General features: G+C 39.7%; 1 protein-coding gene across 3 annotated transcripts in view; it reads right to left on the bottom strand.

Moving 5' to 3' along the window:
- LOC311301404 (uncharacterized protein) overlaps positions 1-19,240 on the bottom strand; it is a 222,389-nt gene that overhangs the window by 88,548 nt on the left and 114,601 nt on the right. The window lies entirely within an intron of this gene.

Below are 19,240 nucleotides of genomic sequence, written 5' to 3'. Positions count from 1 at the left end.
TCAGTGCGTTGTCCAGAAGGACAAGCACATGGTGACCTCTCAGGTCTGGCAGGAAGTATTTGAGAGCTCGAAATACTGCCATCATTTCTAGTCGATTTATGTGCCAAGAACGTTGATGGTCCCAAAGACCTTTCGCCGAGCGGCCACTCATGACCGCCCCCCATCCCGTGAGGGAAGCATCCGTCGAAAGCATACGCGTCGATAAGAAGCCCCAGCACTGGGCCCTGGGCGAGGAACCAAGGTTTCTTCCACATGACCAAGGCACGAAGGCATCGCCGCGTGACCTTGATCATGCGAAACGGATTTCCCCTAGGAAAAAACCCCTTGGTCCTGAGCCACCACTGCAGAGGTCTCATGTACAGAAGGCCAAAAGAGATACGTTGGACGCAGCTGCCATGAGACCCAACAGTCTGAAACTGTTTCACAGTGAGTGACTGGCCTAGTTTTACCCCCTTTATGGCTGTGAGATAAAACACCCGGAAAAGTGGTCCTCTGAGCTGGGAGGAGCACACTCTTCTTGGCGTTGAGCCACAACCCCAACCTCTTTAATAGAGACAGAACGACATCTCGATGCCGAACTGCCATCTGCTCGGACTGAGCTAAAATCAACCAATTGTCGAGATAATTCAATACGTGAATGCCCTGGAGTCTCAGAGGAGCCAGAGCTGCATCCACACATTTTGTAAAGGTGCGGGGTGATAAACCTAGGCCGAAGGGGAGAACCCGATACTGGTATGCTTCGCCCCTGAAAGCAAACCTCAGGAACTTCCTGTGATGAGGATGGATAGATACATGGAAGTACACGTCCTTCAAGTCTATTGTGACAAACAAGTCCTCGGACTGAGACTGTGACACAATCATATATAGCGTAAGCATACTTTGAACTTGAGATTCTGAAGCCTGTTGTTTAATTGACACAGGTCTAGAATAGGACGCAACCCCTCATCCTCTTTCGGAACAATGAAGTAATGGCTGTAAAACCCTGACTGTCTGATGGGAGGAGGAAACCCTTCTATAGCTCCTTTTGCAGAAGTGTCAGTACTTCCTGCTCCATAACCAGAGCCTGCTCGGGGTCCACCACTGTGGGGAGGAACTCTAGAAATCTGGGCGGACGAGAACCAAACTGAATTCTGAAGCCCTTTTCTATAGTGTGCAGGACCCACTGAGAAATATGTGGCAGTAGTTTCCACGCTGCCAGAAATTCTAATAGGGGAACCAGTCTCTCGAGACTGGCCTCTGGATTTGGTTGAACAGTCACTTTGGTGCCCTGAAGCGGCGAACCGGCAGGGAACAACCGAACTGACCGCTCTACGCCCCTCCTTGGAGGATCGTATGGGGACGCTGACACCTCGGTGCCCTGAACGGAGAACCGGCAGGGAACAACCGAACTGGCAGCGCTGCGACCCTCCTCAGAGAGTCGCACCCCAGAGGGTGCCGAGGAGAAACGATTTCTCAAAACCGTCCCTGCCCCGGAGGAACCTTCAGAAGCCTGATAGCCTCAGCGTCACGACTTCTTGTCTAAGTTTTATTAGAGATAACGACAGTCCTCAGATCTTGCCTACCTCTAACTAGCTTTGTTCCTACGACCCTCCTCGGAGGATCGTTGGAAAAAGCAGGCACCTCAGTGCCCTGAAACGGCGAACCGACAGGGAAACCGAACTGACTGCTCTACGACCCTCCTCGGAGGATCGTTTGGGGACGCTGACACCTCGGTATCCTGAAACGGCGAACCGGCAGGAAAACCGAACTGGCAACATTGCGACCCTCCTCAGAGAGTCGCACCCCAGAGGGCGCCGAGGAGAAACGATTTCTCAAAACCGTCCCTACCCCGGAGGGGACCACCCTCAGAAGCCTGCAGCCTCGGCGTCAGGGCTTCTTCTTCCAAGATATTTTAGAGATAAAACAGTCCTCAGATCTTGCATATCCCTAACTGGCTAGACTGCGACCGCCACCCAGGTCCGATTGTGGATGAGCCTGAATGGCGAATCTCTGTTTTGCCGCACTCTATGCTGCGAGGAGCTTAGTAGGCTAAGACTGCTCCCGCCCAGCAGTCTCAGGAACATTAGATCGGTGAGGAAGAAACCTCTGGAACGCCGCTGAAGAGTTATTTTCTTCGTTTTTTTGAAAGCGGAGCGTCCAGAAGAACAGACATATTTTAATTTCTCTTTACATCAGAAAAAACTATACATATATATATATATATATATATATACATATAAATATATATCACTCCGTGGCCACCAGCAGGAAACAACCGAACTGACAGCGCTGCGACCCTCCTCAGAGAGTCGCCACCCAGAGGACGCCAAGAAGAAACGATTTCTCTAAACCGTCCCTCCCCGGTATAGTTTATCTGTTGCACGACGCAATTCTCGAATAGCGTCAGTGCTGTTACATCCTCGCATTCATCCATGTCCTTATATACTTTACCTACCAGTGCTACCTAATAATATTTATCTAATATTTATGATGGCTGGTGGGTAACATCGGGGTTATGATGACGACCCGGGAGAGAGATAGCTCGCAAGCGTCTCTTTAACCCGAGGCACTGTCATACCATGATACTTTATACCCATAACATTACTATAGTAGAAGTTTAGGGATAAACACAATAGAAACAGGTTTATTCCACGATCTCGACACCTCAGTGTGGAGATAGGGAAAAAACGGCACTCCCCGACGAGGAGGCTGAGATATAGGGTTTTCCTTATATTTTCACTCTCATATATGTTTGGCTGGCCAGAAATATTTAACTTAGCAACAGCACAGGATAAAACCTCCTTTATAAGCTCCTCTTTATTCAACAGAGTTATGAGCTCACTTATTTATATATTTATTATGAAAACTCAAAAACATCTGCCTTATTTTCTTTTTTTTCTTTTTTTTTTAAACACTCTAACGATACCAATTCCTCGGAACTGGAAATCGCAGGATGAATGCCTCATCCCGGGGAGGAGAAACCGCAGAGCGTGCTTCTCCCCGAGATAAAACACTGGATCTAACAGGTGTTTGTAAGAACCATTTGCGATCCCCAAGATGCGCGTCGACGCCGTGCCTCGGCAGCAGCGGGACCCGCGCCTCGGGGCGCGCGCACCGAACCGTCCTCCTCGAAGAACGGCCGGCGGGAGCGGAGCGTCCTCACGGACAGCTTCTCGCAATGCTCACAGTCAGCCCCCTCGAGAACTGACTGTTGGCATGCTCCACTCCCAAACAAGCAACACAAAGCTTTACTCTGGAGTGTGTGTCCCCACCCGTGATATAACGCGGGCAGGGAACAACACAATGCTTGCTTGCTCTCTTTTGCCATAATATATATATATATTGCAACTTGACAGACAACAATAAATATGACAAGGACAGAATACACAGATCGCTTGCTGAAGGCACAGAAGCTGTCGCGGTCTGTTTTCAGGGGTGCTTTATAGCTTCCTGGTCGATGACGTCACCCGCCTATGACGTCTCGTCTTTCCATTGGACTGATTATACACGTGCTTCACGACGCAATCACGCAGAGCGTTCCCACCGCGTCTCGACGCAGCTCGAGTTCCCTTGAAAGGGAACCTGATGGAGAGCGACTCCCCGTCCAGTTCTGGCGATGTGGGGCACAAGTATCATCCGGCGTGTGAGTGCGCCACGGGCAAAGACTGTCGTTTAAGAGACATGCTAGACAGTATGTTTAACCCTCTGGGGACCAAAAACGCGCCCGCGCGTTTTGCTCGTTTTTTTTTTTAGCAATGAAAAATAAACACAAAATGCTCTGTTAATTTTGATCTTTCATTTTCGTGTAATACATCAATCGATCCTGTTCAGTTTCTATTTTTTTTCTGTATACTCACAATAAAAATAAAGTGTTTTGCTTTTTGACAAATAAAGAAAAACTAACATGATGCTATTTCTGCCTTCTCTCTGTCAGTAAACTCCCATTTGAAACGCGTTCGAAAATGATCTATAACTCCGCGAAAATTCAGTCAAACAGGGAAACAGACCCACGGGCATAAAGCTTGAGATCGCAGCTTTTAAATGAAGTAATTTATATAAAAAACAAATATTATCAGCTTCTGTAATCTGTATAAAAAGAGAGCGACTCCAGTCGAGCTCATTACGAGATGATTCACAGTAATTTGACCACGCCCCGGAGAGCGCGTGCTATTCAAACGCAAATTCTGAGAACCATTTCAGTCTGTGAAACGCCCCCACATCAGCTGTAAACAAAGGCATAATATAGCCTACCTTATGGAGAAAAGTTTCCGTGCTGATATGAGGAGCAGATCCCGCTGAGGAGTGAGGTAGGCTAAGTTATCCTTTCTCAAGTGTTAATGTGGAATAACGTTATGGAATAACGTTAGTGTAGGCCTATGTAAACAAAAAGATGAATCGCGTTTCTATAATATGAATCGCGTTTCTGTGAGATGAATGAAGGGTACATATTTGTAAAGACTGTTTAGCCTAAATATGAATCGCGTTTCTGTGAGACGAATGAAGGGTACATATTTGTAAAGACTGTTTAGCCTAAATATGAATCGCGCGTCTGTGTGTGAATAAACTGCTTTGCTAGAGCCTACTGAGATGAGTAAAAATCGACTGAAATATGTTAAAATGTATTTGTATAAGCAACGTATTAAACTGCAAATTAACATTCATAGGCTATGCCCTAATATTTCATAAAAACAACGTTACAGTCAGGCGAAGTATGAAAGACAATATTTTTTTGACTAGATTTGGGTACAGTTTTTACTGTAGAATATACTGTCACATCAAATAAGCTTTTCTGCTCATATATATAAAATACTATTTTGTCAAAAATAAAGTCATAGACTAAGATGTTCCAATGTTGGCTATATTCAAACTAATGAATACATATGATAAAATGTAGGCCTATAATCTTTTTTTTTTTTTTACAAAGAAAGAGTACTTTTTTTGCAGAAATATTGCTGAAATTGTAATTATTGTTGTAATTGTAACCTTTTTAATAAAATAGCAAAACATATTTACAAGATAGATGTAAGCAAAATCTTAAATGGTCAATATAAGTCTTCTTCTAAATATATAGGCTATTTTGTCCTTGCATTGTGGCTCAGTCAGTGTCACACCTGAATGAATGGCTAATTATGCAGAGTCATTATGCAGAGTGGGTGGGACTGGGTAATCTAAGGTGTAAACTACTCCTCCCCCTCGCATATTGGCTTTCCAAGCAAAACCTGTTTTACACCATTTAAATCAATGTATTTTTTTTTGTGAACGATAAAGAAAGACTATTTTCACATAATTTTGAAGCTAGAACTCGAAGAGAAAACATCCATTAGTCAAAAGTCTTGTGGGCACATATTTTGTATGAGTTTTGTGGTCCTATTTCAGCAACTTTCATTTTTATTTTTTTAAATAACCACGCATAAACATTATTCTCTTAAAAATACAAACATCTACATACATGTTGCTCGCATATTATGGTAGGCCTGTTTGTGCTATATAGAGTGAATTTACACCTTTGCCATTAACATGTTTATAAATAACTGAAAAAAGCACAAATGTCAGAGCATGTCAGAACATCTCAAGGGCCCCAAAAACAGCTTGGTCCCCAGAGGGTTAAAGATCATTTTAGAGGCCAGATGGTTAGCTTGATGCACAGGATTATCGACGCTGCGTGTGGTATGAAAAACGATTGTGCGCAGGATAGCAAACGTGTGACAAATCTCAAAAATGAAATGGATGTCGTAAGAGGCTTGATAAAGTCATGGACTGATGTAACACCCATGTTTTTTAACGGTAAAGAGCCGATCGGCGTGATCCTCAGAAAAGTTCTGGATGTGTTGGGATCTCTGTGTGTCACTGGTGTCAAAAAATGCAAAAACAGACGTTGGTGAAATAGTTGAAATTCTGGTCAACTATAGCCTAGAGAAAGACATGATCACCTGCAGAGATTTTCTATTCTGGTTAGACCATCTGTAAATGTTGTTTTACTTTACGTACGTAATGCCGGTCTATCATTTTCTTCACTACTTCAATGTATGAAAGTATAATGTTGAAATAAAAAAAATTCTGGTTAAAAAAAAAATGTCTGAGCTCATAAAAATAGTATACATGATTTAAAAGATTAAATATTTAAATATTTGTTTTCTGCATTTTAATTACTGTATTCCCGAAGTGGCAACCATTTCCAAGATGTGAATACCTGAAATTGTGTGGTGATTTTTCAAATGATACAACTAATTTGCCCGCTGTGTACAGAACAGAAAAAAGGACATTTTGTGGTGTTGAACAAAATTCGATTTTGTTCTTAGCATCGGGTCCTGGATCATAGAGGGTATTTAATAAGAACTCCCCTACAGGTTGGAAGCGGAATTGTCCATTACCGCTGTCGTAAAATGATTTACGGTTACTGTCAACGCATTCTCATCCCCAAATCGTCACTTTCAAACATTCTTCAATATCCGACGCACAAAGCACCCTTAGCGTCAATATGAGACGCTTCGGTTATGGGTAGGTTTAGGTCTGTGGTAGGGTTATGCGTCTCATATGGACGCTAAAGGGTGCTTTGTGCGTCAGATATTGAAGAAATTTTGAAGGCGTCAGTATATGACGACTTGGGATGAGAACGGGCTGTTACTGTATTTGAAGCATGCAGGTTTTTTTCATATGGGCAATGATAATATTATTAATCTTCCTCCTTTCATAATTTATACATGTTTAGTAGACTAAACATTTTAACTCAAACATTTGCGATTTGCATGTTGATTGCAATGCTCAAATCTGAACGAGAATGATAGCGATAGCATCCTAACCATCTAAAACTAGCATGTTAGTGTTTACTAGCTACCAGATTGATAATTCGCTCATCTACTAACGTTAGCTGATTCATGAAGATAAATGGAGGACCAGATAGTTTCCGTAACGTAGCCAGGCAGACAACAGATTAGAAAAACTAAAGATAGTATTAGGGGTGACCCCGAATAGTCGAAGATTCGATGCTTCGATAGGAGGAGCCTGATTCGACTACCGATCTCATGGTCGAATCTTCGCAGAGGTGTTTTGAAACGAGGATCATGCCCCTTTGGCTATATAAGGGTGCTCAATTTCACATAGAACTAGCTTTTATGTCAATACGTTAATATTCAGCCTATTATGATAATGCTGTATATAAAAATGTGCAAAGAAAGAAGCTTTTAATAAATATTTTTTAACATGCGTGAATAAATCCAAACACCCCGTGACAGATTTAAATTTCACTTTCGATCCGTGACCGACAGAGGAGCGTCTTCGCGGCAAGGATTTAAATCTTTAACAATGTCTGGGATAAGAAAATCTAAAGTGTGGATGTACACCATCAGAAAGGATATTCTCCAAGGCTGGATTTAGCATCAGGAAAACCATTATCGCACTTCTGCCGGCCAACGTTTACACGTTTCACGCATAGACTGCATGGGTTTCACGTTAGAATGTATTTTATCCGCGCGCACAATTTGAAAAGACTCCAACGGACACAGACAGAGTGAAAGACTGGATCTGTTCTCTCGATCAGGTAACGTTAGGGTAGGGTTTTGAAGTGATTTCAAAACTTTTCAGCCGGTTCTAATTTGATTTTTGGATGCTGTGAACATTTTTTGCTAAAAAGACTGCCTCTCCAGTTTAGCATTTATTGTTGTTTCTGCAGTTAAAAAGACAAAGTTGAAAATTCCGGCTACTATCGTTATTTTAATAATTTCTTTATTTTTATTTTATTTATTAATCTGTCAGGGTTATCTAATCTAACTATTTGTGGCTTGTGTTTTGAATAGCCTATATGTTCCCCATTTTGCACACATTTGCTCCTCATCTTGTGACTTGATTCTAATTTATTTCGTTTTGTATTTTTTATTTATTAGAAAGGTATAGGCCTATTCTGTTCTAATTTAATTTTAGTAAATTAATTGTTTATTTTTTCGGTGCATTGATGTTGTGCTGTAGGCTGGCCTGCTCGCACAGGTAATTTAGCCGATTTAATTTGATTTGCATGTGAAATGCAAATCCTGTCTGCAGTGTGGCCTTTCTGGAGTTATGTTATTTCTTAGTTTTATTGATCCAAAATGTTTTTATACATTTTCTTCTATATCTTTGTGTGATTTTCTGTACATCGCGGCTTTGAAACGTTAAAGCCCCGCCCCCATACACATGATTCGACTATTCGTCGACTATAGGCAAGACATGACGATTCTGATTCGACTATGAAAATCCATAGTCGGGGACAGCCCTAGATAGTATGCAAGCCATTTACTTACTAGTTCAACAGCATGACGGCCAAGTCAGCATTGGTCTGACGATAAGCTCACGCCAGCGAGCAAACGCTCGACCAATATTGATCCTCATCCTGCCTTTCAGTTTATCACTCTCCCTTTTCCTCTTCCGACTCTACTCCGACAAAACCTTGGACTTCTTACGTTTCGCTGCTGCTTCAGCCATGACGAAAACAGACGCACGAAAACAAACGCGCTGGTTGGCCTGTCACGGCCGAATTTGAGGAAGTGACGTATGCCGTAAAGCAGTCGAATTTTGTAGTTCTTTTTGAGCTCTGGTTACTACCCGCACCCCGAAGTTACATAGTGCCAGTAAAAGCGATACAGACCCCGTCAGGCTCTGGCAGACGTGTCATTCAACCTATTGTAAGTCGATGTACCATCACAAGGGTCTTGGAAATATATTATGAAGGTTGAAAAACTACATGTTGTTACTTTAAAAAGGCGTAATTGACAAAACTTGAAATTCTGAATTAAGTAATAATTATAACAAAAAGTTGAAATAAAAATTGACTATGCGTCATATTTATGAGATGAAAAGTTTAAATGATGATGTACTAAATTGAAATTATGATAAAGTAAATATTCCATAGTGAAATTTTCTGAATTCAATATAATTGTATTTGTGAAAATGATTCAGTACTGAAACAGCATTTATGAGTTTTTACATATCTTCTGCTTGTTTCTGCAGTTCGTGTAGGCCCCTAAGACTATGAATAACTAAAAATGATTATTGAATAACTTGAATTTTGTTGACAATGTAAAAAAAAAAAAGGACTTTCCATACCGGGAATTGAACCCCGGGCAGCCTGGATGAAAACCAGGAATCCTAACCACTAGACCATATGGGAGGCAATAATACTCCCCCAGCACATTTGAAAGGCTGCACTGCACAGTACATTATAATGCAGGATCATACTTATGCCGAGCCACGGGAGAAGGAATCCTCGTCGCCAAAAAGCTAAAATTTTATTTATCGGTATGTAAATAAATATCGGGATAGCTTTTCCCAGGTGGAAAGAGCTAATGAAGGAGAAAGAGGTGTAGGTGCCTGCTTTCTTCTCGACGGGTAAGTAAAAATTACAGTCTAAATGACAAGCTTTTTCCATTGCTTGGTTGTGTAAATCATTATATAGGCAGCATAACGGTAGAACATGTACAATTAAACTCAATGAAGCGCTATCAGAAGACATGTCGTCATAGCTTGTTGACACATTACGGCTACCGCAGTTGCAACACACATTTGAAAAAGCGAGTAGATGGGAGAACCACTAGATGGGAGAAATTCTTTTGGGAGGACTAACTTGTAGGGTCTTTAACAGAAAAAGCCTCCAAAATCGAGGAGGTCAAAGGGGATGCTTCCTGCTATATAGCTCTCCCAAAAGTCTGTACATGCGGTCACCATAGGCTAATGCTAACATTTGAAACTTCTACATATATTTAAAGGGTAACATGTAAAGGGTTTCACCCTGTGTGTTTCCACACTGATTAAGGATAGTTCGGGAGATACAAGTAAAAATGATCTTATACGATCTTATATTTATACTTTGAATTAAGACGAGTAAAATTAAATATTCGCTCAAGACAAACTTTACTTATCTGAAATTGTGTGGTGATTTTCCAAATGATACAACTTAGTCTAAATAAGAGCAATGCGGAGTCCTCGGATTTCTTAAAACAACACAACAACAAAACTTTGACAAAATGGTGTATGGACAAAAGATCTAAGACGACCAAGCATACTTTTTGCTTTAATTATTATTATTATTATTATTATTATTTTTATAATACACAAGTCTTCTTAGAAGATAAATAGAAGATATGATTTTAATAATACTTTAAAGATTTAATTTAAACAGTCTTTTAATTTTAAAAGATCTAATTTAAACTTTTAAGGTTATGGTTTTAAATGAGAGAGAGAGAGAGAGAACCACTCTGTGATTTTATATTATATTATATAATTTATATACTTTTAAAGAATAGAATGTTTTTCAACTTTAGTTAAATTAGCAATATATTATTTTATAACCATATCATTTATATTTTAAAGAACAGTATGTTTTCAACTTTAGTTTAATTAGCACGATAATTATTTTAAAGGATAGAATTTTTTTATTTTTTTTTATTTTGTATGACATTTTTAAACATCATCCGACATCATCCGACTGCTCAGCCCCGTCACTAATGGCGCTTTTCCATTACCAGTACCAGCTCGACTCGACTCGCCTCGCCTCGACTCAGCTCGGCTCGGCTCGCTTTTCGCTCCGTTTTCCATTGCAGATAGTACCTCCACAATAGTACCTGGTCGTCATAGCGACACCGCAGGAAACTGCCGTGACTTAATCTTTTAAACGAGACACACCCGCTACCCACACACACAGGACAATGGAGGAAATTGAGTGTTTGCTGTTTTTGGATGTTTTTGTTTTTGTTTTTGCTGTTTTTTTATTCAGGATACTGCGTCTGGCGCGTGCAATGATGACGCAGTGAATAGTGACGATTCTCTCTGACCAATCAGCAGTCTGCCATGATTTCACGTCACATTTTAGTATCGCCTCAGCTCGCCTCAGCCCGCTTAGAACCGCGCCGGAGGTGGTACGAAAAAAAGTACCTGGAAGCAGGTACAGGTACAACTTTTACACAGTGGAAAACCAAACAGAGCCGAGTCGAGTCGAGCCGAGCCGAGCCGAGGCGAGCTGGTACTGTGTAGTGGAAAAGCGCCATAAGTCACTAACACAGAAAATACGACCGCTGTGTACCAGATAATGATTGTTACAAAGACGTTTATACCAGCGAATACAGACCGCTAAGTCAGCATAGAAAGTGCAAAGCAGGATGGACATAGACTAACCAAAGCGCAATAATATATTTTAACCTGTCAGACGGCCCGCAAAAATGACCAGCATCAGTGTTTTTAAACAAATGACTGTTGACTTGTATACAAGTGACTTGTATGAACGCCAAGTCAGCATACAAACTGTGAGAGCACAGTGTTCATCCTATGATTTTTTTTTTTTTTTTTTGACTGAAATAGCTGTCTTAATATCCTGTTTTATATTGAGTATGTTTTTCAACGTTAGTTAGTGTGATATTTAGGAAACCCCATTCTCACTTTCACTGCTCTATAATGCGAGGGGGGTCTGAACTCAGCCAGAGAGAACGCGCGCATAGACGCAGGCACGCTCGCCCCCCTCTTCCTGCCAACACACACACAGACACACACACACATAGACGCGTGTGCCACTCTGAGTGCTCTGGTGAACTAATTCAGGAAAAAACAGTGTTTTTGTTTTACCAGTTTTAATAATGTTTTGAATTTAAAAACATTATTACGACTTTTAATAATATATTACATTTAAAACATTTTTAAACCTTATGATTTTAGCCCTAACACAATGTCTCATCGTGATCACTGAATACAACCCTAGGAGTCAGAGACCGTCAGGTGGTACTGTAAGAGAGAACCATTCTGTGATTTTATATTATATTATTTTTGTTTATCTAAAACTAAAATTTCAGTAGTTTTTTATTTTAAACAATTTTTAAAAGAACAGTATGTTTTCAGCTTTAGTTAAATTATTTTATACTCATTTCATTTATACTTTTTAAAGAACAGTATGTTTTCAACTTTTTGTGGTAGGTTTTAGTAAGATATTATATATTGTGTGATGTATTCTTTTATCCTTATTCATTTATTCTTTTGTGTGATAGACACTACACTGATTTTCATAACCTGTACGTTGTTTTTCTTCAGCGCTCTATAAACATTTAACTGCTTGTATAATTGTTTTTCAATGGTTGTGTGACACACTTTCAGTCTTTTCTTCTCACTTTCACTGTTACCTCAGGAATGTCAGAGGACGCGCGCACAATCACACACACACACACACACACACACACATACAGGCACAATACTCTGTCTTTTTTCTCACTTTCCAAAGGGGCTCACAATGTGCTCAGGAATGCTGAGGAGATGCTAACACATATACCATATCCTATATATATATATATAACAGAGCCTTCAAACTTTCTGTCAAATCACATGATTTAGGGATAAAAAGGTTCAAATAGGGCAAACTAACTTTCGAAACCACATGATCAAAGCAAGGTCAATAGGGCAAACCATAACAACATATGCCGGAAAGACACCGGAAGGCCACCTGTCAAAACACATGATCGAAGGGATAGGCAGGGGCAATAGGTCAATCCAGAACAATAGTGGCCGGAAGGACACCGGAAAGGTCAACCGGAAGGTCAATGACAACCGGAAGCCATCAATCATTTTGACACATGCCCCCTGGTATATACTACTTTAAATTAACAGTAACACCTCTCTCACTGTAAACTGTGATGATGAACACAAACTGCAGGTCATGATCGATATGAACATAGATATGGTCCTTGTGAAAGATATCATTGATTGTATTGTTAGTCCTTTCATGTATATATGTAATCAGTCTTTTTTAATGGGTATCTTTCCGAGTAAAATGAAAACTGCCAAAGTAATACCTATTTTTAAAAGTGGAGATAAGCAACAGTTTACTAATTATAGACCGATTTCAATACTCTCGCAGTTTTCAAAAATATTGGAAAAGCTATTTGTGAAACGACTTGATAGCTTTATAGACAAGCATAACTTGTTAAGTGAACATCAGTACGGTTTTAGATCCAATAGGTCCACTTCAATGGCAGTCACAGAATTAGTAGAACAGATATCAACATCTATCGAGAACAGTGAGTATGCTGTTGGTGTCTTTATTGACCTTAGCAAGGCCTTTGACACAATAGACCATTCATTGCTTTTAAATAAATTAGAAAGGTATGGTGTCAGGGGCTTAGCACATGCTTGGCTACAAAGTTATCTAAGTGACCGAAATCAGTATGTACATATTAATAGTATCAGTTCAATGGAGGCAAAAATAACCCACGGTGTTCCTCAGGGCTCCGTTTTGGGACCTAAACTATTTATTATGTACATTAATGAAATTAGTGAAGTCCTCAACAAATTGCAATGTATCCTATTTGCTGATGATACCAGTTTGTACGGTTCGGGAAAAGATCTTGAGCTGCTTTTGAACTCAGTAGAAACCGAACTTAAGATACTCAAAAAATGGTTTGAAGTAAATAAACTTTCCATAAATCTGCATAAAACTAAATATATTGTATTTGGAAACAAGGTAGTAAACAAACTTTGTCGACTCAAAATTGGGGAGGTAGAAATTGAAAGGGTGTATGTAACAAAGTTTTTGGGAATTAACATTGATGATAAGTTAAATTGGAAAGCGCATATAAATATACTAAAGACTAAAATTTCTAAACTTATTGCTATACTGTGTAAAATAAAAACCTTGGTGAATCAAAATGCATTATATATACTGTACAATTCCCTTATCCTTCCATACCTTAGCTATTGTGTGGAAATATGGGGGAATACTTATAAAACTAATATACAACCCATTTTCTTATTGCAGAAGAAAGCAATTAGAGTGATTAGTTATGCAGAATACCTTGCTCCAACAAATCCACTTTTTATTAGATTAAATATATTAAAATGTCATGATCTTGTTGATGTTTACACAGCAGTTGTGATGTACAAAGCTCACAATCTCATGCTTCCTCACTGTTTACAAGAGATGTTTCAAACTAGAGAATCTAGATACAGCCTTAGAGGAACTGATCTGTTTCAAAAATCCATGGCGAAGAGTAATACTAAGAGGAGGTGTTTATCAGTTAAAGGAGTTGATCTATGGAACGGTCTTCTTATTCAACTTAAGGGCTCTAAAACTATTAATGCATTCAAGAAAATGTATAAGTTAAACATTATGGAAAAGTATAGAACACTTGAATGAAGAACATTAGAAAAGAAGTTGAAAGAGGATGCATAATATAATTTTGATTGTGAAGTTTAAGGTCTGTGCTTACATGTTACCATCGTTGGTATTATAGAAACTGTATAATTGTGTCATCTTGGGACATAGTGTCTCAGTTGTAAAAGGGGTTAGGCAAAATAAGTCTTGACTTCAGCCTAAATCCCTTCGGTCAGACATTATTTAGCATTTAAATTCCTAATGTACACATTTTGTATTTTTCTTTTTCTTTCTAATGTACACATTTTGTTTTTTTTCTTTCTTTGTATTTTTTTTTTTTTTTTGTATTATGTACAGGATCTTTGAATAACATGTGACCTAATGATTTAAATGTTTATAATGACCGAAGAAATAAATTACTACTAAAATTACTAAAACATATGATGTTAATGTCCTACAGGTGATGCGTCTGAACATTCATCTTCTGCAGATCCAGTCGCTTCACCAACACTGATTCCAGTCAGAAGCTCAAACTCTGAGAAGACATCAAGCCGAACTACAGCAGCAGCTCCTACCATGGAATATCTATGTATTGGCGCCATCTAAAACATACAACGCTTCATGTACTTATAGTGACATAATCAAGTTTATAGAAAAAAAAGACCAGATTTATTTTCATATATATGGATGTTATGGATATATTTGCCTACAGTGTTGAAAGTCATTCTCTTGCGCTTCATATGTAAACTGCTTTAAATATAATATTAATACAGTAATGGACAGACTCAGACTGTATAATCTCTCTCTGTTCTGTGTGATGGAGCTGATTTGAGGATTCTTGGATCTTGTCTGTTCATTCCTGTTTTTAGCATCTTTTTTCATTTTGAATGATTGCTATAATTTTCTTAATAAACCTCTGCAGTTGTGTTTAATAAGTCTCCTTTCCTGAGATGTTTGTTAGGAATATGTGAATTCCCCTTCATGAGCTGGTAATGTATCTGTAAGTCCATTTGTAGCATTTGTAGTGTTGATAAAGGAGTCTGGATCTGATATATTTCTCAAGGCTGGAGAGAGTAAAGCAGAACGTTATAATCCATGTGTAGAAACTCCCTGAAGACAGTTAATATCTGCTTTACAGACGCTCATGTGCAAATGCAGGTTTATTTTACCAAGCTGATGCTAATAATTACTTTACAATACTTTTAAAATCTGTTTTATAATTCAGGAAACTGCTAAAATAAGGAAGGGAGACTAACAGTAATGCTCTCGTGTGCAAAAGAATATCTTATAAACTGTGTTCAGAGCAGATGTGTGTTGAGATAGTGCGGTTCACAATACGCATGTAAAGCAACACTTCACTGTGGCACAGAAGATGTCTGATAAGTGTGATCTGTGTCTGCTGGGACTGATCATTCTCTCTTCACTTCTCTCTGTCAAGGTTCTCCTCTGACCGTTCTGTCAGTCGTGTCAGTCTAATCTGGCTATTTTAGTGGTGTTTTGTTCTTCCCGCTGTTCTAGAGGATCCTTGCTATTGTTTAGTATATTTTCCCCCTTAGTTTTCTCTGCTTATTCTGGAGCAGTGTAGCTGTTATCTGATTGGCTTGAGTAAGCGGTGGGTGGAGTCCACTTATCTGTGGCTTTTTTTGCATGTTGACGCTAGAAGTGTTTCACAATCCACAGATGCGTGCAGCGATTTACAGATGCTCAGATAGCGGTTCACAAATACTGGAAGTTTCAGTGAAACTTAAGGTGTGTGAAAACCCCGTACACGTCCACACACTTGAGATGCACAGAGATGATCAGATACAGGACATTTCTGATTACACACACTAGATGTGTTCAGAGATTTCCAGTTTACCAGCAATTGCTGATGTTGTAATGTTTAAATCCTGGTAAGCATGAGGCCAAGAAAGTTCTCAGTTCTTAAAGATTTATTAAAATCCTAAAGCAATCCAACAGTGCCAGATGTTACATAATGGTCAGCATGTACAACACACTTCAGCTCTTACTCTACACCTTTTATAGGTGACAACATGTGGACTACAGTGCCATCTCCTGACTAATACACTAACACTACATTCCCCCATTACTTAAAGCTGTAAATCACACCCAGGGCCAGGTGGACTTTACAGTTTTATAAAGTCTTTACAAATGGGACTTTACAAATGCTCACATAATATAAGCATTTTAGAGCTTATAATATGAATAATGCTTAACGTTAAGTATGAAGTCAATGAATGATGATCATAAACAACTGCTATCAAATCTGGATAAACAGAATCACACAAGAATTAGACAAAATACAAATCGAGAAATAAAAGAGCAATGAACTGGACTCTTACCTGTCATCCCTATTTATGAGCAAACACTGGAAGATTACATAAGCTTGAATGATTGCAGCTCATGAATGCTTTAGACTACAGTCCTAGCCATGGTTTCTTTTAAAAGACACTTAGGAGGTTTTGGTCAAGTCAAAGCAAGCAGCAATATAACTGGAAAAACCCCAGAGGTTTACATTTATTTTAAGCACTTTACTTGCAGTTTAAACAAGCAAAACGGCCCACAGTGTTTGTTAGTGATGGGTATCGTTAAGGTTTTAATGGTATTACTACTCTTATCGATACTCCTTATCGATCCAGTACTTTAACAGTATTCTTTTCGGTTCTTTTAGTTATAGTAAAAAAAGGGGAAAAAATTTATTTAGAACATGTAAGAATTGAGAAATTAGGAGATGCCGGACAGTCTGGTTGAGGAGCGACTAGACCCTGAGAGGACAAAAGGACCTCTCTGGAGATTAAAATTTGAACTATCGTGCACTAGCGAGACTAAAGTCTCACCTCCGAGTTATCCTAATCTACATCTCCTTCCCTCTCCCCTCACCCCCTCTCTCTCACGCTCAGATCATCTGAATTCACCCAAGAAAATGTATAGTTTAATGTGATTAACACAGAGTATTTTTCATGTTTGGTATCATTTGAAATGTCTCAGTGCGACTGGTACAAATGTCTGATTTCCAAATAAGTAAAACAAAAGGTAATACGATTTTTAAGAGTTTAGAGATAACTGGCACACAAAGGAAGGTGGTCTCTAGACACATGGTCACACATCCCCAACAGGTGTAACCTCTGAATGCAAATTTCCATTGTTAAAAGATGTTTCCAAGTGAAAGAGGTCCTGACTATATAATGAAATGCAGCAGGGGATTCTGGGCCTTTCTGTACCTCAGATTAGCCCGTGTGGCTGCGGCTGTTTCAAGTGCAGTCTGAAATATAAGATCCCCTCATAGATTTTTCATCCTGTGTCTGGTGTTGTCACTAACTCACATACCGGGCCACATATAGTTACAGCTCCTCCTTTAAACATCATCAGCTACTCCTGTGGTTATTAACTTCCTCTGTTCTGATCAACTGAGTGATTAAATCCTGCTAGAGTTGCTGTATAGAGACACGATGCCACAGTGAAGTGTTGCTTTACATGTGTAATGACCTGATCAATATCAGCCAATATTAGTCAATATCAGTCACTTATTCTGTCTTATTTCTGAAATATGTGGGTTATTGTATTTTGTTGGGTTGATAAAGTGTTTAATGCATATGCAATAAGATTTATCATTTAAAGCAGCACTAGGTAACTTTTCAACCTTCATAGTATATTTCCAAGACTCTTGTGATGGTACATCGACTTAAAATAGGTTGAATGACACGTCTGCCATAGCCTGACGGGGTCTGTATCGTTTTTAATCGTACTTTAAAACTTCGGGTTTCGGGTAGTAACCCGAGCAGCACAAAAAGAACTACAAAATTCGACTGCTTTACGGCAAAGGCTACCTCACTTCCCACAACACGTCCTCACATGCTGTTGGACTTGTAAATAACGTTATATTGCTTATATTGTACATCACTCGGACAAGCTTTCACTGGTTGGTGTGAGCTAAAAAGCACCTGGCGTTCTTGTTGATGGATTAGTAACTTTAGACATCTTCGGAGGCTAGCTGTGCTTGTTCGATGTCCGACGATTTGTAACGCGTTGTGTTTATTCCCCAATCGAACTCGTGTAACTGTCTGTCACATGTTCTACCGTCCACAGCATTACTTGATAGACAAAAATAGGACAAGAATGAGCATCAAACAGAAACAACCCGCTTACGGGGTGTTCGAGGCGCACATACAATACAGACTGCCAGTTCAACAGGGCGCGCGCAGGCCACACCTTATTTCCACTCGTTATAGCTTCCATCCGACTGAACAGGGACCGGTATACAGGGGATCAGGCCGTGAGTGAAGAGACTGCTGCGTGAGTGGTATTTACGACAGTAACGTTAATTACAAGTATTCCACAGCGACTGTAGGGGTCGTTGTTTGACCAAAACGGAAATCTTACCTAGTGGGGCTTTAAAGCTGCCGTCGGCAAACATTTTTTGATCATATTCAGTGAAATTGACACTATAATCCGACAGAACAACATAAATAAGGTAGTTTTAGAAAAAACCCGAGCTTCTAACTCCACCTGTAGCATGTTATTTGTTTTGCAAAAATCCACCGCTCCCGGATCATCGGGTCCAATCAGCGCAGGGGGGTGTGAGATCTGACTGTCAATCACAGGTCGTGCACACCATGGTGCACACGCCACAGATCCCACTCCCCCACGCGCACGTTACAATCACATGCACACGCCTGAACTTCGCACAGTAACGAAGAGTGATGGCGGAATAATAAATAAGCTCATTTAGAGTATAAATGACGTTAGCAATTGCAATCTATGGGTAGATTAGCCAGGGCAGCATATCTCCGAGTACTCCATGGTGTTGATCGATGCTGATGAGACGGGCGCATTCACAGAAAATCTGGTGCACACGCACTGACGAGCACGAACTCGATGGGAGGGTATTCGTTGATAGTGGGGGAGGGGCATGAGAGTTGTAAACATTCAAAATTTTGGCTAAGTACACTCCATCTTCCAGGGGTGCCGACGGCAGCTTTAATTATCTCTGCGCTGTTCAGATGTGCCCTGGTAATTTAACAGTTAAGTTGTGTTTTTCTTCAAAATGTTTTAAGGATGGTTCATTACATAGGAAAAGCTCACTAATCAATCTATGTGAAATCCCGCGAGAGAAGAGGACGAGAACAGAAACGGGAAGTGAAGGGAAAAAAGTAAAAAAAAGAAACT

Source organism: Rutilus rutilus, assembly GCF_951802725.1.
Source record: "Rutilus rutilus genome assembly, chromosome: 1".
NCBI lineage: Eukaryota > Metazoa > Chordata > Actinopteri > Cypriniformes > Leuciscidae > Rutilus > Rutilus rutilus.
Note: the sequence above shows the minus strand (reverse complement) of the source record. Positions and strands in the feature narration are given on the sequence as shown.